The sequence below is a fragment of the Balaenoptera borealis genome (genome assembly GCF_965194805.1).
Source record: "Balaenoptera borealis genome assembly, chromosome: 21".
NCBI classification, from domain to species: domain Eukaryota; kingdom Metazoa; phylum Chordata; class Mammalia; order Artiodactyla; family Balaenopteridae; genus Balaenoptera; species Balaenoptera borealis.
In genome coordinates this window covers 8,695,186-8,716,955 of record NC_138880.1, presented here as the reverse complement: position 1 = coordinate 8,716,955, position 21,770 = coordinate 8,695,186, and the positions used below count along the sequence as shown (strand labels likewise).

The 21,770-nt window shown below is 40.3% G+C and overlaps 1 protein-coding gene across 5 annotated transcripts in view; it reads left to right on the top strand.

Annotated features, from left to right (window-relative positions):
- Positions 1-1,498: 1,498 nt before the first annotated feature.
- The window catches only part of KCNU1 (potassium calcium-activated channel subfamily U member 1), a 171,998-nt gene continuing 151,726 nt past the window's right edge, over positions 1,499-21,770 (top strand). For 3 of the 5 annotated variants that reach the window (XM_082374957.1, XM_082374956.1, XM_082374952.1), the window contains exons 1-2: positions 1,635-6,992; positions 9,680-9,809. The gene's annotated coding sequence lies outside the window, so the exon portion shown is untranslated. The other 2 variants (XM_082374953.1, XM_082374954.1) reach the window with 2 other exon arrangements.

Sequence of the window (21,770 nt, the reverse complement as noted above, 5' to 3'; positions counted from 1 at the left end):
AAGGGGCGTGAAGAGAGATTTTGAGGGGGAGGGGGTGTTGCCATGGAAGACAGAGGTCTCTGTACCGTCTTCAAACAAATGGGGAGCACTAGTCTTCAACTGAGGGAAGTGATTCACTTCTGCAGTCTCAGAGCTTTCGAGGCAGCCTGAGGATTCAAGATTTTCTCTTTTTCTTACTGAAGTACAGCTGATTTACATATTATCTTAGTTCCTGGAGTACAGGCCCATTGCAGGTTGCTTCTCTTCCTGCCCGGTAATGCTTTTTCACTTCCTAAAAGGCATGAATTCCAGGTGTTACTTCCCAGTGAACCTTCAGCATTCAACTGCCCATCTCACAGATTGTCTCCAGGGATCCAATCTAAAAAGTTATTATTATCTTTCTCATTTGTACAGTGAGGATTGCCAAAGTCCCAGGGGGTAGTTAGCAGAGCCAGACCACTTATCCAATTTTGTTAACATCAACTCAACTCATATCCTGGTCTACCACAACGCTAGCATTTGCCCCCCGCCCTGCATTCTAGCACTGTACCTAAGGATAGGATTGAATTTCCTGTTGGCTTTTCTTTGGGCTGTGATGGCACCAAGAGAAGACATTACCTTGACAGATGGAGTAATATGCCCTTTGGAGTCAAATAACTAACTACTTAGCAGAACACTCAAGAAACCTTTCTGCAATGGCATGAGCCATTCCATATTGATGCATGAATTCACCATCTTTCTTAATACCTACTGGTATCCCACAGAGGTTGAACATCCAGTTTAAATCCTCAAAGGCTTTCCTAACTGTTCAGGTCCCATTTTTTGCTCTCCTTTAGCACAGTCATCAAGTCCTCAGTGGTAAGATAGAGAAAGTGCCAAGTGTCATTCTTTAGTAGATTCTTGGGGTGAATACTGTCTCATGTGCTCTTGCAGAAGCAGTATGGTATAGATGGGGAAAGGTTTCAGGTCATGTTCAAATTTTGACTCCACTCCTTATGAGCTATGACCTCTTAACAACTTGAGCATGTAGTAAGTTCTCTGTGTCTCGCTTACCTCGAACTGTCAAATTAAGTTAATAATAGCCACCTCATCACCCCATGGTCAATCCTGACATCATAAATAGTGGGATATCAAGCCCCTGACACGCCCCCTAAAGTGTTGTACTATGATGTATAACCTCCACTTATAAATAATTGTTGTCAGAAATAATTAACCTGTCCATCGATCCATGTGGTGATGTCCCGCTCTCCCAGGCCGGACGAGGAATGGGCGTTCATGGCCAACAAGGCCGCTCTTCGTCCTGTCCGCCGTGGAAGGCGGGGTGTGGCATCCGGCCGGACTCTCGGTCTCCCGCCCCTGCCTCACGGCGTGGAAGGGGCCGGGGTCCTCTGAGCAGCAGACACTCTCGCCTCTCAGCTCCTCTGCAAGTGCCTCGCGAGCGGCCCTCCCCGCGGTGGGGGGCGGGGCGGTGGGGGGGGCGGGCCCGGCGCCGCCTGCGCGCCCACGTTGGTGCGGGAGCGTGTCCGCCCTGGGCGGTGCCCCTGCGTCCTCCCGGTCGCCCCCTGTGGTGCGGGGGGCTGAGCGGTGCCTTCGTCCTCTCGGGTGCCCGCTACGGTGAGCAGCTCTCTTGTGGGGACGAGACGGTAAGGGAGGCGCGCTTGTCGCCCTGGCGGGGCGGGTGCCGCCTCGCCCCGTGCCGCGGGGACTGGCTTGGTCACGCGCGCGCCGCGTGTCCCTCCTTCGTCGGGTTGCACGCGGGCGTGGGAGCGATGGCGGCGGCCCGGCGACGCGAAGGGTGCCGTCCGCCTTTCGGGACAACCTCCGACCCCGCCCCCCACCCCGGGGCAGACGGAGGAGCCTGAGGCGGCGCAGGCTTTGCCGGGCCCTGACCGTGAACGCGCACGTGGGCCCCACGCTTACGCAGGACGCCCCCCGCTCACGCCCGGCCGGGAACTGCTTTGGACGGTGTATTTTTTAATACCACACATTTTGAATATTATTGGGAACATTTTTTTTTTTTAAGATTTATTGATCGATTGATTGATTGCTATGTTGGGTCTTCATTTCTGTGCTAGGGCTTTCTCTAGTTGCGGCAAGTGGGGGCCACTCTTCATCGCGGTGCGCGGGCCTCTCACTATCGCGGCCTCTCTTGTTGCGGAGCACGAGCTCCAGACGCGCAGGCTCAGTAGTTGTGGCTCACGGGCCCAGTTGCTCCGCGGCATGTGGGATCTTCCCAGACCAGGGCTCGAACCCGTGTCCCCTGCATTGGCAGGCAGATTCTCAACCACTGCGCCACCAGGGAAGCCCTGGGAACATTTTAATGTGACTTTGATGTTAGATGCTATTAAGGAAATATTTCTGTATTTTGGTGCTATAGTGGTATTGTGAATGGTTATTTCAGGAACCATGCTTTTTTTTAATGAGATGCAGCCTAAGGAATTTACGGTCAAGTGTCATGATATCTGTAATTTGGTTTTAAAAACCTAGAACAAATTAGATAAAAGCAAAATGTTAACAAATTATTAAATCTAGGCGATAGGTACATGGATGTACACTACACTATGCTGTCTACTTTTTTACATGTTTAAATTTTTTTCATTATAAAATTTTGAAATAAATCTTGCCATCTTAATGAGTATAAAATTATATGGAGGGAGAACAAATAGGGTACAGTGTAAGGTACATAGAAAGTGCTCAGTAAGTGTTCTACAGTATTCTCCTCCTACTGGGAATTCTCTGTTGTAGAGTGAGGACCCATGTGTTCCCTCAGAATAAGTGATGTGGTCCCTCTGAAATTAGTCTCACTTAGCACTCACCTATTAGGGTAATGAAGGGGAAATCAATGTTGTTTGTCAAACAAACACTATTAGCATGAGTACAGCATATGTTAATACTATTGCAGCTTGATGATAAATGGTCAATAAGTGAAGTAGACACCTACAATACCAAATCAGCTGTGACTTTCCTGCCATTTGATAGGCATCCATTAAGTGATTGATGCTTATTAAAGGATTGACAGGTCAGCAAATATCTTGATTTTCTGTGCTTCAGAGATGTTCCAGTCCATGAAGGTATGATTTCAGGAGGTTAATATGCATTTAGCATATAAATAGCTTAAAAAGAGGAAATTGCATGTTTTCTTACCACCCCATTAGGCTATTTGATAATTTTATATTCTGCGAATTGCTTTCAAAATCTATGAGAGTATAGAAATTATTTGGAACAATTCTCTCATTTCAAAGATGAAGAAACTTAAGTTCAGGGAAATCTAAGGGCTGCCCAGACCAGAAAATAGGACCTTCAGTTTTCAGTTCTGTGTCGTGATATATAAAATGCATACCAAGGATGCTTTAAAACAAAACAAAACTTTGGATGGGACTTTAACATAACGTGGAAATTACTCTGTATTATAGTCTCAAATAATTTTGGTTCCATCAAATACATATTAATTGTTTACCATTGTTGACAAGCGCTCAGGATGCTACAGGAAATGAACTGTGTTTCTTGCCTTCAGCAAGCTCACAACCTAGTGAGGAAATGAAATGAACAACGGTAAACAAGTCAGCTGAGAGCTGTGGCGACATCCAGTAGAGAGGAATGGATTATGCCAGAGTTGGCCACGCAAACAGAGTAGCTGTCATGGAGGAACTGGGTTTAATCCAGGTCGCAAAGACAATAAACTTTTATTCCCTGGATGAAGTAAGAATGACAAGGGACAGTATGACTAATGACACAAAAACGTAAAAGGGCTTGGTGCCTTCAGAGAAAAATGAAGCATGTGGTGCAGTTTGGTGTGTGCACTAGGAAGGTGGGGTATCAGGAGATGAAGTTACCTGGGAATGGTCCTCAACTCTGGCTTTGTATTAGAATCACCTGGCAACTTTCAAAAAATACTGATGTCCAGGCCCCACTTCCAAACCAAATGATACCTGGATACTTGAGGGCAGCTGCAGGCACGGGTATTTGAAGTTCCCCAGGTGATTCTTGTGTACGAGGTTGAATGCCAGTGAATTTAGGTGAGCTTGCTATGAAAGGAAAAGTTTTTAGGTCAGTAGTTATCTGGATCATGCTGATATAATCCAAGATCAGATCCTGAATATTAAATGACTTTTTATTTCTGAGCAAGTAGTCTCAACATAAAGAGAGTAGCTTTGATGACTCAGGGACCTAACTTTTGCTGAAACTACTAGTTTTAGTTGTTAAAACACTTCCTAACTCTCCATAATAAAATAAAATCTCAGAATCAGGGTAAGAAACTCAAAACTTAAAAATTAAAAGATTCTATTTGCTCAAATTTAATTCCCACTCAGATAACTAGGGACACTAGTATCAAAGAAAGCCCAATGTAGGATAATTTAAACTTTCCTGGATTTGCCAGATTCTCATATTACAAACCCAACCCGGGAGTTCTCCAGTGTTGTTTTAATTCAATCATTTAACTTTCATTTATTTAAAAAATATTTATGTGTATCTATGGTGTGCCAGGCACTGACCCAAGCTCTCCAGACACAGCTGTGAATAAGACACCCCAGCTGTGTGTCACAGAGCTCACATTCCATCAGAGGTCTCCTTTCTTTCATTTCACTTCAGCACGTCTGATTCCACACTCTACTTCTTTGAACAACATAAGCAACTCAGAACGAATTTTGGATTTGATTAAAATATGTAATCATTTTTTCATCCCTCTTCATACTGTCTGTCTTCTACTTTTCTTATTAATCTCTTAAAAATACCATTGTCACTACATTGTCACTCCCAGTTCAAAGGTCTCCAGTAGATCCCCATGACTTATGGCAGTGAATCTGTGGTCAGTTTTTAACCTCCTCTCCCATCCCAGCCCTTTTTTGAGGACCACTGTTATGTTAGCTTCTGTTATTGAGATGAATAGGGCACGTTCCCCTGGTATCAGGTTGGAGAATAAAGTACAAATCCCTTATGCTAACTTCAGCCACACCTGACCCCACAACTTGATCAACCTCTGATACAGGAACATTAGTGCACTTGGTGTTACTTACATATTTTCTACATCCCTGCCTGGAGTCTCTTTCTTTGCTCTTTTTCTTCTACCATAAAGGCCCCAGTGCTTTCAGCATCTTCCACTCTTCAGCAATTACATTTTCTGTTTTCTTCAAATATTTTTCATGTTATTATTTTCATCTCTATTTACTTCAACAGATGAATAGCCTCTTGAGGGATCAGGACAGGATTTCATAAATATGTGCATTGTTCATAGCCCATGGGAGTGCTGGGCACACAGAGGCAGTACAGGATGAATACAAGAGCTTTGGACTTAGAATCTGACAGACTGAAGAAGGGAAGGAAAAACTATATCGTTTTTAAAAATTGCAAATCTGAGTCTGTTAACTTGCCAACAAGGGAACATACAGCAGTGAAGAAATTCACTTAGTTGTTCATTGGATAGAAAAAGAAATAAAGGGATTTTAAGTGCCTGAAAGTCAGAGTTAATGGTGGCTGTGTCAGATACTTGTTAACTGAAGGCTAGCATTGTAGATAGAACGGAATGAGTCCATGGATCCGGCACAACTGGTTGAAATAAGCCTCATTGTTCATTTTTATGGACAGTGTCTTCAGTTAGGTCTGTAGGGATCTAGAACACTGGGATCATTCAAAGTTCATATCTTCTATTTGCTTCAGCTGTTTAGAGTCGGGTATTATGACACACAACAGTGAATTTTGATATCTCCTCTGGATTTACTACCTTAAGTGGAAAATGTCCTCTGTGAAGGTTTGTTTAAAACTTTTAAAATAGTTAGCATGTATACATTGTCTAGCATGTTGTACACACTTAATACAATTAATGTGACATTTTTATTAAATAATACTTACTAATTGATTAATTTTTAAATCAGTCCCAAAAGGCATGTCCTTAATTTTTATTATCTTTGGAAAGAATTTGGAGAATGAGGAGAGCTGAATGTATTGATTTTAATAAGTATATTAAGGGGTTATATATAATTCATTTGTAGTTGGACAATGCAATCTGAATTAATTTTTCTTTAAATTTATTGATGTTGGATTTATGGCCCAAATGTGGTTTATTTTCTATGAAAATGGATTCTATCCTGATCATTGGTCATATTGAGTTTTTCTATATTCATGCTGATTTTCTGTCCAAGCATTTTACTAATTATTAAAAGAAGGGTGTTGATTTCTCCACGTATAATTATGTCTTCTATTTCTCCTTTCAGTTCTATCAGGTTTTCTTAAAATCGACTTAATTTTTTAGAGCAGTTTTCAGTTCACAGCAGAAGTGAGTAGAAGGTACAGAGATTCCCATATATTCCTTGTCCTGACACACGCACAGCCTCTCCCTTTATCAATATCCCCCACCAGAGGGGTACATTTTTTACAGTCGGCGAACTTGCATTGACACATCAGTATAATCCAAAGTCCGTGGTTTACATATAATTACATACAACACAAAGGTTTTTAGTTGTACTTAGGAGGAATAGGGGAAATTGTCTAATTTGTCTTCTCAGAAGCGGGAATCCCAATGCAATATTTAAAAAATCAAAATGTATGCCAAAAATCCATGTAAACAAAACGTCAGAACTTTTAAATAAAGACAGGGTCAGTATTACTGAATTTCCTCTTATTTCGAGCTCCAGTGTGACCCTTCACAGCACTGTTATTGATATTCTTTATATTTAAAATTTAGGATTTACCTTCATATAGCAAACAAACAACCAGTGGCTTAAATAAGAGAGAAGTTTCTTTCTTGCGTAGAGAAAGTCCTGAGTCAGCAGCTCTGGGCTGGGAGAGAGCTCGACGGCACTAGCAGGACTTCGGGCTCCTGACTTTTCATCCCACGACTTTCAGCCTATGCTTTTTTTTTTTTTTTTTTTTTTTCAAGGTCACCTTGTGATGTGCATCACTGTGTTGAGTGAGAAGGAGAAATGACAGAAGAGCACAGAGGGGTCCTCTCTCAGCTGAGACAGCACTTTTCAAGGAGCCTTTCCACAGTTCTACACATTTCCACATGCATCTTCTTGGTAAAGATTCATCCCTTTGCCATCTCTAGCTGGTAAAGAAGGTTGGGGGTAGAGTCTTTTATTCTGGGCTGCAATGTGCTCAGCTGAAAATCAGAGTTCCCTATTTAAACAAGAGGAGACCAGATGTTGGGGGAAGGGAATTAGCAATCTCTAACAAACATATAATACCGTGCTAGATCCCAAAGTATGAGGGAGGCTGACCCAATTCCTGTTTATTTCATAATGCCATAAATATTGGTAAATAGCGATAATTTTCTTTGGAGGAAAATGTAAAGTCAAACGCGCTAAGTATAGGTTCAAGAATTCTAAGGTGCATGCATACTGAGAATAGCTGGAAAATAATAGCGCTAACAGTTTCGCTCACTATCTTCCTAGGGCTGATTTGGAGGTTCTACCTTATCATCCTGGTCAATATGAATGGGTGTGATTTTAGATCCAAGGGGTAGTTTGTCCCATTTACTGGGAAAATATATGTGTTTCTTTTTTTCTTCATATCAGGCCCATTGCTCTGAATATTAAAGAGGCAAGTTCTCATCAACTTCACGATACTGTGGTTGATGTCAGTATGTTCTCACTTCCTGAGCTTAAATCCCCTTACTTCTCACTGCTGACAGCTGTCTAGCAGGGCTGTAAAGTTTTCCAGGGCAACTATTCAGTCCAGAGCAGCATATCTATTTGAGGAAGAAACTTACATTGTAACAATTTTGAACAAGGTTAATAGGTTTTTTGTTTTGTTTTGTTATCGGGCTGGGAGCTCCAAACCAGTGCTAAAAGGCAGGATTTTATTAAATCTTTAAGGGAAAACACAATAAAGCCATGGATCTGCAATAGGAAAAGTTTTGTTTGTTTAAAGGCCAAAATACATCAATCAATTCATCAATCACACACAAAAAATATGAAGCACACATGGAGTAAAATATACCATTTTAGTTTCATTGCTTATATTTACCTGATTTATAGATTTTGATGGAACAGAGCATATTAAAGACAAATTCAGAAAACATTTCAGTATACCTCAATTTGGGGGAACAAGGGCAGAAAAGAAAGAACTATTAAAAAGACTTGGTTAATCAGAAAACACTATTCAGATGCTAGGAATAGGATGCTGATGTCTCCTAAACATGAGTGATAAACACTTGGTACCATCTCTCAAAGAGACGAAGATAATCCCTTAAAGTTACACATTAGGAATGAGTCAGAGGCAGGGCTTGAACAGATCTACACCTTCTAACTACAGAAAAACATGCTGCCCAGGTCGGGGGACATAGCAGGCATGAAAAGTAGTGGGGCAAAGGGGCAGCCAGGCCCATGCTTGAGAAGAGCAGAGAGGCAGGAGGGGGCAGCCCAAGGGTCCCCCAGTGTCGTTAGATCACTGACATGCTCTCTGCCGTCCGCTTGAGCTGAGGGTCTCAACATTTCTTTCACCTCTTACAATGGTTTTCTGAAATGTGATATTCCTGCGTCACTGTTCATAGTTCTTCAGTTCTCTTCTACTCTTAAGCCACTGAAAGTGCCCACAGTGGTGAATTAGGAGGAACTTGTCCACAGGATTAAACGAAAATGGCCATATCCTCTTAACCCTGGAAGAAAATGAAATTAAGGTGAAGGGCCTTTCCTCTCCTAGGCTGGTGGCTTTGCACCCTGATTTACGGGCTGGTAGGAAAAAGCCATTCTGCACCCCACTCCACTTTACACATACATCACATGCCTGCAGCACACAGCCCCATGGAGGGGGCAACAACTGCCCGATTTGTCTTTGGAAAGTTTCTGTCTCTCCCCCCTGTGACTGGCTCATCTCCGCTTGCCGATGCTGTCCGTGTGCGGGTCACCGGTACCAGGGCCCTCCTGAGATGGTGATGCAGGCTCCTGCTCTCAGAATCCATCACGCTAATTTTCCCTTTATCTCTGTTCTATAATTTCCCAGAAAATAGTTGTGTAATTCATTGGTGACTTGCTAGGATTGAGTTGCTGCAATTAATTCTTATGAGAGATGTTAAATTTAACAAGAGAACCCAAGAAAGAAATCTCTTAGTCCACAGGTACTCGCTGGTGAATAAAATGTCATGGAGAAAATAGATAGGGCTGTTAGGATTTCGAGTCACTCTCTAGAGATTTCTGCCAGGATTAACCTGCTCCCCAGGGGAGAATCGGGAGCTCCCTGGCTACCAACAGCTCCCTGGTTGTCCTTCCAACTTGAAGGAAATGCATGGACCATGGCCATATTCTGTCCTCAGAAGCTCCACTGGACTCTCTAGTCACCTCAAAGCCCAGGGGCTGAGAATGGGAAAGAAGAAACTTATATAATTAGGAGAAATGTCTATAGCTGCAACTTCAGCCTCCTGGATGCCAGAAGATCTGTTCCGTGTTCCACATTGTAATTCAAGACTGCATGAGTAGGAAGAAAATATATGTGGCATGGAAGAAGAGTGAAGTAAAGTTTAAAATAGTAAAGTAATATATATTCAGTCACAACACTGTAGATAATCCTGTTTAAGAAATGTTTCTTTCCTTTGTTTAATTTAGTCCATCAGATGTCTGTGGCATCATCGTAAGATTTTAAACCAAAGAGATGAGTTCACTATGTTAAAGGAGAAAAATTCTCTTCAGAAATGTTAGCAAAAATGGGTTGAAATGTTGAATATCATTCTCTCAGATAAATCTGACAGAATACAAATCTCTCTTAATAGGTCTTATCCTCTTTTAAAAAATGCACCGGGAAAAAAATGGTCTCTTCTCTTCACATGCTTTGAATGGATTTAATCCTCCTCATTTGTCTCCTGACTTTTAGCTGCAAAACAAAGGACATGGAAGACCAAGGTAGGAGCTTAGATTCCTGCATAAAATGGGATTTGGGATTTATTCAGGATGTAGCCCAATCCAGAAGAAATCATAACCCAGAACAGTTGCCAAACTAGAAGCCAGTTTTGAGTTTTCCTGTCACCTGATATTTTCTGACCTTGCATTTTGTTCAGACTCAGAATTCATTTGGACTTTAATCAAATTTGTAGAGTAATCAAGCTGGCAGCATCAACAAATGCAGTGTATATAGATTTTCTGTTCCTCAGAACATGGGCAGCCCCTACCAGGAGTTGATTCTTGTATTTTTTTGGTGGTGGGGTGGAGGGACTGAATTGAATGATTTCTTCTTTATTAAAGAAATAATACTCAGGACTTTGAGATCACATTGTCTTTGGTTGAGTTATAAGCTTTTATAATGCAGTATCCCTTAATGTTGACCAAATTAATAATTATGTTTACCTCTTCCTTAAGTTTCCTGAATTCTTTTTTCCTAGCTTTATTGAGATATAATTGACATAATGACATTGTGTGAGTTTAAGGTGTACAAGGTGATGATTTGATACATGTATATATTGCTAAATGCTTACCACAATAAGGTTAGTTAACAAGGTTAGTTCACGTAATTACCGTTTTCTTGTTGTTGTTTCTGTTGTTATGGTGAGAACATTAAAGCTCTAATTTCATAGCAACATTCAAGTATCCAATAGAGTATCGTTAACTATGGTCACCACGCTGTACCCTGGAGCCCTGGATCTTATTCATCTTATAACTGAAAGTTTGCACCCTTTGACCGGTATCTCGCCATTTCCCCAACTCCTCAAGCCCTGGCAATCACCATTCCCATGGTGATATTTATTTATTTAGTTTTATTCCCGTGGTAATATTTATTTTATTTTATTATTTGGAAACTTTCTGTTTCTATGAGGTCAATGTTTTTAAGTTCCACATATAATTGAGATTATACGCTTGGTAAGAGGTGGGAACCCCCATTCATGTCCAAAACAACAAACTCTTGGTTTAAAATACATACATTTTCCCAGAATAAAGAAGAGAATTTGCTGTAAGATATTCTTCACTTAAAGTTTAAATCAGTAAATATTGAAAAGAACAAAATTCCTGAAACCTAAAATATAAAATATATTTTAACAAGCCAAGGATTCTACTATATTGATCATATAAGTCACTGGAATAATCCAAACGTGATTCCTTTCTCAAATTAGAAACACTATTTCAGCAAGGTAGTCAACGTTTGAGTCAATGTTTGGTAGAGACCTGTGCTTGCATGTGTGAGTGTTACTGAACCAGTATGATCCAATCACTTTAAAAATTTCTTATATTCTCAGAACTAGGCAGTTTGGACTCGGTGAGGATTCATGAGAATTGCTCTGTCAATTAACAGTAGAAGAACGGAGAGAGTTAGATAACCTAAAGCTCAGAAAATCTTTAGGATTCACAATGGTGAGATATTTTAAGGTAGAAATCAATCATGTGGATTTCAATTTTAGATTCCTAAGAACAGATGCAACAGAGGATGTCAGGTGTGGACTGATGAGCCCTCCTTCTCACGGGTTACACAGCGAAACAGGTTATTGAGAAGTAGGGGCTACGCTGAGACAGAGAATTATGATGTCCTACAGTTCATAAGTATGTGTTCAACAACAGGCACTCTAAGTAACACGAAAAAGGCTGAAGATTTCTGGAGAAAACTTGGAATACTTCATGGCTAAGCTAAGTCTGTATGAAGATTACTAAGAGATGTCACAACAGAGTCATTATAGCATCGTGCCTGTAATTAACAATACTGCATTATACACTGAAAAATTTGCCGAGAGGGTAGAGCTCATGTTAAATGTTCTTACCACAATTTTAAAAAACGGATAAACTTATTTTAAAAAGAAGTACAAAGAAATCTTAAACTTTATTCAGTAGTTTTAGTCCCGTGGTAATATTTATTTTATTTTATGATTTTGAAACTTTCTTGTGAATATTGTATTATGCTACAAATAGTCATTTCCATATTATATGTCATGATTTCAATGTATGGGAAAAGAGACACAAATCTGAAGTTCAAGAAATCAAGTTAAATCTTATGTTAAACTTGAAATGAAAATTATATAAACTCAAGATTTTTTAAAAAAATAATGCATCCATGAAAGGGCCCATGAGCAGGAATATCCAAGTAGAACTGAGTACCACTCGTATGCAAAGTTTGTTTTCTAAATACTGTTCTCCACTAAAGGGGACAGAGTTCTTTTCTTAAAATGGCTGCCTTCAGATCTGATAGGGAAAGTACAAGGTATTGGGACATCTTTTTGTACCAGAAAGCAAAGGGGCGTTCAAAGACCAATGGAGTTCTGTCAGAAGGACCCAGGACCCAGTTGAAAGGGCTTCTACTGACAAAACTTGAAACAATATGAGCAAAAATAATAATAATAAATGCATTTCATTGCAGCATGTTGAATATATACAATTTCAGTCCACTGAAACACACACACACACACACACAGATAGATAGGTAGGTAGATATATAGATGTATATATATCTCATTGTGGATTGAAATTTGAATTTGAAATTGAAATTACACACACATTAAAAAAAAAAAGCTTTCACTGGAGATGACAGTTACACCAACTTCTCACTTTAAAAGTAAATTAACAAGAAAGAATTAATTAGGCATTTATACTTTTATTTTAGTGACTATGAAATGTCACCAAATGGCCCTAATTGATGAGGAAACACTATTTTATTATAAAAGAAAATCAGCTAATGATTATAGATGAAATGACAGGGAGAAAAACACCACCATTGAATAGCTCCAAATAGATACTCGAGTCAGGCAAGGATCATTGGTGAATGCTAAAATCATTAAGTGAAAAGTGGGTGTGCTGAAAATACTGCCACCCTGATTAATTCCCAGTTGTAAAGGGGAAAATGTACCTTTACAGTGGAGAAATCTGTTTGTCACTCTCATGAGTAATGAGTCAACTAGTCATTTTGTGCTTCCTGATATGATGCAATATAAAGTACTCAGCATCACCAATGAGTTATTTTGTTAAAATTGTGATAAAATATACATAACATAAAATTTATTGTTTTAACCATTTCTAAGCACACAGTTCAATGGCATTAAGTACATTCAACATTGTTGTGCAGCCATCACCACTACCCATCACTAGAACTTGCTTTCATCATCCCACACTGAAACTTGGTAGCCGCTAAACTTGACTTCCCATTCCTCCCTTCCCCAAGACCCTGGGAACAACCATGCCACTCTCTGTCTTTAAGAATTTGACCGTTCTAGAAACTTCATATGTGTGGAATCATACAATATTTGTCCTTTTGTGATTGGTTTATTTCACTTAGTATAATGTCATCAAGATTTATTATCCATGTTATGGAGTGTGTCAGAATTTCCTTCTTTTTAAGGTTGAATAATATTCCTTTCTACATATATAAAAACATATTTTGTTTATCCACTCACTTACTGACAGGCATTTAAATGTGAGACTGCCCGTCATGCTCTTCTTTTTCCATATTGTTTTGGGTATTCAGGGTGCCTTAAGAATCCATATAAAATTTAGAATAGATTTTTCTGCATCTGCAAGAAACATCATTGGGATTTTTGTAGGGATTGCACTGAGGCTGTAGATTGCTTTGGGTAGCATTGGCATCTTAACAATGCAGAGCCTTCCAATCCAGGAACACAGAATATTTTTCCATTTGTTTTCTTTCATTTCTTTCAGCAGTGTTCTGTAGTTTTCAATGTACAAGTCTTTTAACTCCTTGGTTAAGTTTATTCTTAAGTATTTTGTCCTTTGGGATGCTCTTGAGAATGTAATTGTTTTCTTAATTTCCTTTTTGGGTTGTTCATTGTCCACGTATAGAAATGCAGCTGATTTTTGCATGTTGACTTTGTATTCTGCAACTTCACTGAATTAGTTTATTAGTTCTAACAGGTTTTACAAAAATCTTGAGTGTTTTCTACATATAAGATCATGTTGTCTGTGAACTGAGATATTTTACTTTTTGCTTTCCAATTTGGATGGCTTTTCTTTCTTTATTTTTCTTGCCCAATTTCTCTGGCTAGGACATCCAGTCCTATGTTAAATAGGAGTGGCAAAAGTAGGGCTTTTTGTCTTATTCTTAATGCAAGAGGAAAAACTTTGCATCTTTCACCATTGAGCATGATGTTAGCTGTGAGTTTTTCATATATGAATTTTATTATTTTAAGGTAGTTTCCTTCAATTCCTAGTTAGTTGAGTGTTTTTATCATGAAAGTGTGTTGAATTTTTTCAAATTTTTTTTGAAATAATAATTTTCTTTCTTTCTGTTATTGTGGTGTTTCACATCGATCAATTTTTGTATGTTGAACTAACCATGCCTTCCAGGTATAAACCCTTGTTAATCATGGGCATATCTTTTTAACATGCTGTTGGATTCAGTTTGCTAGTATTTTGTTGGGAATATTTGGATCAATATTCATTAGCCATATTGGTATGTAGTTTTCTTTCCTTGTAGCGTCTTTGTCCCGCTTTGGAATCAGGGTCATTCTGGCCTCATAGAATGAATTAGGAAATGTTCCCTCCCCTTCAACTTTTTGGAAGAATTTGAGATTCTGTTAATTCTTTTCAAACGTTTGGTAAAATTCACTAGTGAAGCCATCTGGCCTGAAACTTGTTTGTTGCGGTTTTTTTTTTTTAATTACTGATGAAGTATCCTTATTTCTTATTGGTCTTTTGAGATTTTCTAATTCTCGATGATTAGACTTAGCAAGTTGTATGCATCTAGGAATTTGTGCATTTCTTGCAGGTTATCAAATTTGTTGGCATGTAATTCTTCATAGTAGTCCCTTGTGACTATTTTTACTTCTGTAAAGTAAGTACTAATGTCCCCACTTTTATTTCTGATTTTATTTATTGGAGACTTTTCTCTTTTTTTGTTAAGTTAATCTAGCTAAAGAGTGTTAATTTTCTGATCTTTTTGAAGCAGAAACAAGGATCTTGGTTTCATTGATTTTTTTTTTTTTTTTATAGCTACTTTATTTATTTATTTATTTACTTTTTGGCTGTGTTGGGTCTTCGGTTCGTGCGAGGGCTTTCTCCAGTTGCGGCGAGCGGGGGCCACTCTTCATCGCGGTGCGCGGGCCTTTCACTATCGCGGCCCCTCCCGTTGCGGGGCACAGGCTCCAGACGCGCAGGCTCAGTAGTTGTGGCTCACGGGCCCAGCCACTCCGTGGCATGTGGGATCTTCCCAGACCAGGGCTCGAACCCGTGTCCCCTGCATTAGCAGGCAGATTCTGAACCACTGCGCCACCAGGGAAGCCCGGTTTCATTGATTTTCTCTATTGTCTTTCTGTTGTCTATTTTATTTCTCTCTGCTCTAATATTTACTATGTTCTTCCTTCTAGCTTTGAATTTAGTTTTTTTCTTCTTTTTCTAGTTCTTTAAGGTATAAAGTTAGGCTGTTCATTTGTGACATTTGTTCTTTTTTAATATAAGCACTTAGAACTATAAATTTCTCTCAGCTGAAAATGTCTGATTTTAAAAATTTGTATATGGATTTTATGTTTTCTAATATTATACATATATCTATGTATGTGAGCTGTGTAGCATGTATATATGATACAAATATGGCAAAATGTTGACAATTTGATTTAGGTGGTGAGATATGGAGGATGCTTGTACTGTTTTTCTTGCTTTTAAATATGTTTAATATTGTTAGAAATAAAATGCTTAGGGACTTCCCTGGCGGTCCAGTGGTTAGGACATCGCCTTCCAGTGCAGGGGGTGCAGGCTCGATCACTGGTCGGGGAGCCAAGATCCCACATGCCTCGCAGCCAAAAAAACAAAACATAAAACAGAAGCAATATTGCAACAAATTCAACAAAGACTTTAAAAATGTTCCACATCAAAAACAAAATCTTTAAAAAAAATGCTTAAAATTCAAGAGGTTATCTAAGTTGGGTGGAACAAGATTAAAGAGGATTTGGAAACCCCTCAGAAGAGCTTAGACTATGGTGGAAATAAACAGGGAGCTGAAGTAGCTAAACGAAGTTCATTGTGGTTCAAATGCTCCCCACTTCCAATAACCTCTCATTCACGTCTCTTTAGCATATGTGTGTTTGATGGTTATAAGCGGGGTGCTGATGTTTTTCTTCCCAATAGATTATAAGGAGCTTGAATATAGCAACATAATACTCCTTGTAGCATCTACACATTCAGGTACTGCAATAATTGTAAGTCACCAAGAGACTCATGAAAACTGCAAGCGGGAGATGCTAGATTACCAAAAAAAAATGCTATACTCCTCCACTCCGACCTTTATCCATGCCTCTTTGCAATGTGACTTTACAGGACTTCCAGCAAGAGGCAGAACCTATTCCTCAGTCTTTGCATCTGGACTGTACTTGCTTTGACCACAGAACATGGCAGGAATGATGCTGTACCAGTCCTGGGCTTACTTCTCAAGAGGCCCTGCATGCCTCCTTCTCTCCCAGAACCCTCCCAGCCACCGTGTGAACTGACAGAGGCTGGCCTGCTGTGTATTCAAAGATAGTTTCTCTATTGTCCCCGATACCTCAGCTAAGAAGCAGCCAAGCCTCAGAAGCAGAGCCTGCTCACTGACCAGAAGCCGACCACAGGTGCACTGAGGAACCAAACTGAGCACAGAAGTGCTGACGCACAGAGCTGGAAGCTAAATAAATGTTTGTTGTTTTAAGTTACTCTGTTTGGGGTGCTGTTTTGCACAGAGAAAGATAAGTGATGCGAGGGAAGAAGGGGAGGAATAAGAAAAAGAAGAGAGAAGGAGGCAGGAAGGGAGAAGAGAGGACCTGAACATATGGATGACTTTCTTCATGAGGTCCTGAATCCTATATTTTATTTAATCAGAGTTGCTGCTGCATTGGTAGCATTCAGCAGAGTCACAAAAGTTATGTTGCATTCCTTCTGTTTTATCAAACTTGAGATTTGAAATATTCATACAGATAAAAGAACACATTACAATTCAGGAGAAATTTCTTCATTTGCCATTAGTTCAGAGGCAGCATCTGGCTTCCAGCAATGGGTAGGTACTTAGTCTCACCGAACAATTTTTCCTTCGATTAAGCCCACATACCAGAACATTGTTGCTTTCCTGTGTCTATTAGGATACTGATGCTTTACTTTTTCAAGGCTGTTGATAGAGGTTTGAGTGAGGTGATCTTTTGTAAAGACATTGACCAGATTCCTGAATCCACAGGAATTCTGGACTGTAATCAGAAGCCTCTAATTTCTTTTTATCCTCTCCTCCATCCACCTCCTCTGAGTATAACAAATATGTACATCAGGAAACACATGTGGGACATTATCCAGTGAAAACTACCGATAAAGACCTGAAAAATATTGATCAATATCAAAGTTGAGTTTATCAAAGTTTATAATTATCTATTTGACCTACCATCGGAATGTCAGTGTTCTATCTTGATGCTATGCAAAGACCTCAAAGAATATCTATGGACAGAGGAGCTTAAAGAAAAAAGTAGAAGAGGTAAAATGAGAGAAATATCAAACCGAATAATCACTCAATTGCTTACCTCCCTGCTGAGGGTTTTGAAAATTTGCAAGAAGCTTGGGTAACTAAGAGGCAGAGGTGCTTGTGTTATCAGAGAATAGACTGGAGAAAACAGAGGAGACCTGAGACAGAGACATCAGAGCTGCTTTTGCTTCTGTAATTTTGGCTTCAGCCATCTTTCTTTTAGATCTTGATCTTTTCATTCAGTGGACTCCTCTAGCAGATCAAAAAAACATTACTAATGCCAATAAATTTAATTTAATTTATCAGTATTCCTGGACCTGTTAAGCAGTCACGTCAATGCATTTCCATGCCCCTCCCGTCCCTCCCTCACTCCAGGGTAAGAAAGACTGGAGGAGACCAATGGTTCCCAACACATCTGTGCAATGGAATTGTGCTAGATGTTTTAAAACATATAGATGTCCATCTAGATGGACATCTCTGAGGGCAGGAGCCTGATCACCTAAATTCAGAAAACTCCCCCAGTTAATTTTCCTGCAGCCATCCAGGTGCTGGTTCATGACCAGATTTTTGGAAACCACTGGACAAGATGAAATTATGGCCAAGAATCTATGATAAGGTATTTGTAGAGCTTTTGGTAGATTGATTTCTGTAGCATTAGTTTGGGCACTTACGTGAATACACCATTTGAGTGAGGTTCTAAAGCAGAGAATACAAGCCTAAATACCTACAGAATGAAGTGGGCAAGTGGAAAGTATAAAAAACTGGAGACTGATGTCCCCTCTAAAAGTCATAGCCCATTTCTGCCATCTAGGAACAAGGGTGCATTTTTTTAAGACATCCAGAAATCCGGATATTTTAAAGTGAAATTTCTTGATTTAAAAAGGTTAAGAACTTATTTTTTAAAGCTTAGAACACTGCCTTTGGGCCTAACTTGATATTTCTCTGGGCTTGAACGTAACTACCCTATGAGCTACCTTAGGGTATCTGCAGATGCGATGTTGCCTTTGCAGGTGTCGACTCTACTAAAAGTTCTGAAGTATTCCAAGCATCAGAAGACTTTAAGGACAACAAGGAAATTACACCAGATTGAATGATGACTAATCTTTACAAAATAGAATTTTTTCACCTTGGTATGCATTAGTGAAATATGACCTCATCCTAAAGACAGACTGATGGGATTCCAAAACACCGCTCTCCCCACACGTAAACTCAAGCATGAGCACTTATTTCTCTTTCAGTGTCTGTCTGTGTGAGTTTATGTACATGGCGTTTTTGTTTTTGGCTGGAGGAAGTCATGTTATACAGAGGTATTGGGTGTAAAAAGGTAATGGAACAATGGCTCCCACTCTCAGTGTTTTCTGAGCTGCAGTTTTTCACTTCTCATGGAGAATGGTGTTGAAAACCACAGGATAAAATCATTATTTCCTTGAGAGATCTTGTGAGGTTCTGAGCCCAGAAAGCACCCAGGTGAGAACGTCTACACAGAGTCAGGAAGATGGTCATTCTCTCTGTTGCTCTCCTGGTTATCACATGGGTCTAGCACTTGGAGGACTCAAAGACAATACAGCTTCATTTGGCATCTCAAGGATGTGGAAGCTCTTAGTAGGTTGGGTCAGGGATTCAGCATCTTACGAAGGATGGCACTGAAAGTGACAAATGACCTATTTTGAGACATTTGGCAGCAGGCCCATCCACAAGGAGACAGAGTTGACGTAAGCCAACTCATTCCAGCATATCAGTGAAACCATCAAGGGAATAACCAGAAAATTGATCCCTGCCCACTATATACCCGCCACCATCACCATCTGTGGCCCTACTGATTGCATTATTCACCCTAATGATATCTTTATTAAGGCTGACCTAGGCTAATCCGCTATTCAAGTCGTTAGGTTCTTTTCGGTGAATATTGGTTGCCTCTGGTGATTAGTGATGGTTGGAGCCATTTGTTTTCTCTGCAATGTTATTGCCAGATATTATGTTTTAAAGAAAGCAAAAACCATACCTAAGTACCAATATTGATTAGTGAGCAGGCATCAAGACATGTGAATAATGAGGTCTTGCAAGTCAGGTGAAGTCCCCACTCTCCATCCTTTCCACCCTGTTCTCTAGGCACTCCACGAGTCTCTTGAACTAAAGGCCCATCCAGCCACAACAAGTATTCTGATGGCAGAAATAGCTATGTTCCTCGTTTGATTAGAGCAAAAAATTCTTTCTCAAATGGGGAACTCTGGAATGAGTGGAGTTCTAAACCTAGGATACTACTCAAAAAATATTAGCCTGCTGGGATTGTCAGAGTGTTAATCATGCAAGTGTAGATTTTTCTGTACACATCTTTCTGCCTGACACATACTGACACTATTCATTTCTCCAATGACATAATTTAATATTCTTTACATTAATTAATAAACCCTCCAGTGCCAAATCAGACTGATATGTGTAAGGGGAGCTATACAATAAGGTTTTCAGATTCTAACCAACCAGTTCTGATATATTCTGAAATGCAAGTTACCGAGCAGCTTACTTCACATACTATGTGACCATTCCTGCACTCTAGATCAATGTTAATTTAGATATGCACACACACCTTACACTGCCAAACTGAAGCACTTCAAATAAATTTTAGAAAATAGAGTAATATTCCAAGGAACTCACTTTTCAGTGAATTCACTTTACAGTGAAAGAATCCAAGCCCTTGGGATTCACTGATCTTACCCTCCAATCCAACATCTAGAAGCAGCTCGTTTTATGTCAGTAGAATGCCTTGTTAGGACCCAGTGTTAACTAGGGGAAAACACCAAACAAGAGAGGGGTGTTGTACATAGAATTGGAATTCACTCCACACCAGCAACCAGAAATGGGGCTCTTTCTCCCTGAAGGCACAAGTGTAAGATCCAAGAGGTCAAAGTGAAAGGATCCCCTCTTAGTTTTACACACATAATAACCATCGCACAAATTTCGTCTTGTGCAGTAGCACAACGTATTAATCAACACCCATGTTCTTGATCAATATTTCTATATCACAGACAGTTCTTTTTGTTTAGTAAATTGCTGGAAAAGCTCAGGGTAGCCAGGTGTGTTACAGCTTCAGATTCAGTGGGACCATTGCTGAGTCTTTTAGTGGAAGCAGTATTCTCCTGAAATATGGAAATATTGAAACCATAGGAGCCCAGGGTCTGTCTTGATATTGGATAACAAAAGAGTGGTATGTAGCAGTAATAACACTTTCTTCCTGATTATAATTTGAATCTCCTTTCAGTATTTGGGGAATTTCTCATATTATGAGTGGAAGAGACGCAGAGCCTACCTGTCGTTCTAGAAGCTCAGGTGCTCCCTTTCCAGGCCCCCTGTGTAGTTAGCACATGGGCACATGATCGCAAAGCCAATAACAAGCACTCACTCTGGAACTTGAAGACGAAACTGGTAAAGCAAAAAATCAAGACAGGAGGGAACTTCTCTGAAAGTAGATGTGGGATGCATCCAGTTTCCAAGAGCACCAACATCTGAAATGCCAACAGCAGCATTCAGTTGAAGGTCCTGACTCTTCTGGTGTTTAGAGCTCACATCAGTGTCCTGTTGCTGTGTAACACGTTACAGCCATCTTAGCACCTTAAAACAATGCAAATGTATTGTCTTTACAGTTCTGTAGATCAGAAGTCTGGGTAGACTTGACTGATTTCTTCACTCTGGGACTCATAAGAAAGAAATCAAGGTGGTGTCCTGCCTGAGCCCTGATCCGGAGGCTCAGAGGGAGAACCCATGTATGGGAATGGCTCTGCCATGCACTCTGCTGACCCTGCAGGTTTCCACGTAGACCAGGCAGGCAGAGGCTTGAACCACAGCTCATCTGAGCCTTGGCAGAATGCCTGTGATCCTCCCAGAGCAGGAGAGCGTGGGAGGATCGTAAGGAGCTTCTGTGAGGTCATCTCCCCCGGACCTGTCTCCCCATAAGACATTTCCTCATCACCTCCCAGGTTATGATGAGGTATGGGGATTTCTACCCTGTCCCTTGCCCCCATCAGAATAGATTTGTAGGGTAGAAAACTGCTGAGCTGTAGCCTAGAATTGGCTCCTCAGCAACGAGATACTCCACAGTTTGCATTAGAGTCGCCTGGCCCCTTTTGCTTAGTGTCATCCTCTCTGGTGTGTGGGACGAGGACCGTGGGCAGCCGGAACCTTTGGCTAGTCTTCCACGTGCTGTTTATGTAAGTAAGAAACTGTCTGAATCCAAAAGTGGCTCACTGTATCTTTGCCAGTCGAAGCAGTCGGGTCTTGGTCTTGGCCTTGCCTTTTCTTGGGTGTGATTGATGATCCGCTTCTAAGGCTCCTCAGGTTGTTGGCAGAATTCAGTTCCTTGTAATGGTAGGTTGAGCTCCCCATGTTTTGGCCAGCTGTCATCCGGGACCCTCTCTCAGCTCCTTAAGGCCACGTGCACTCCTCATCGTGTTGCTGCCTCCGACGGCGTAGAG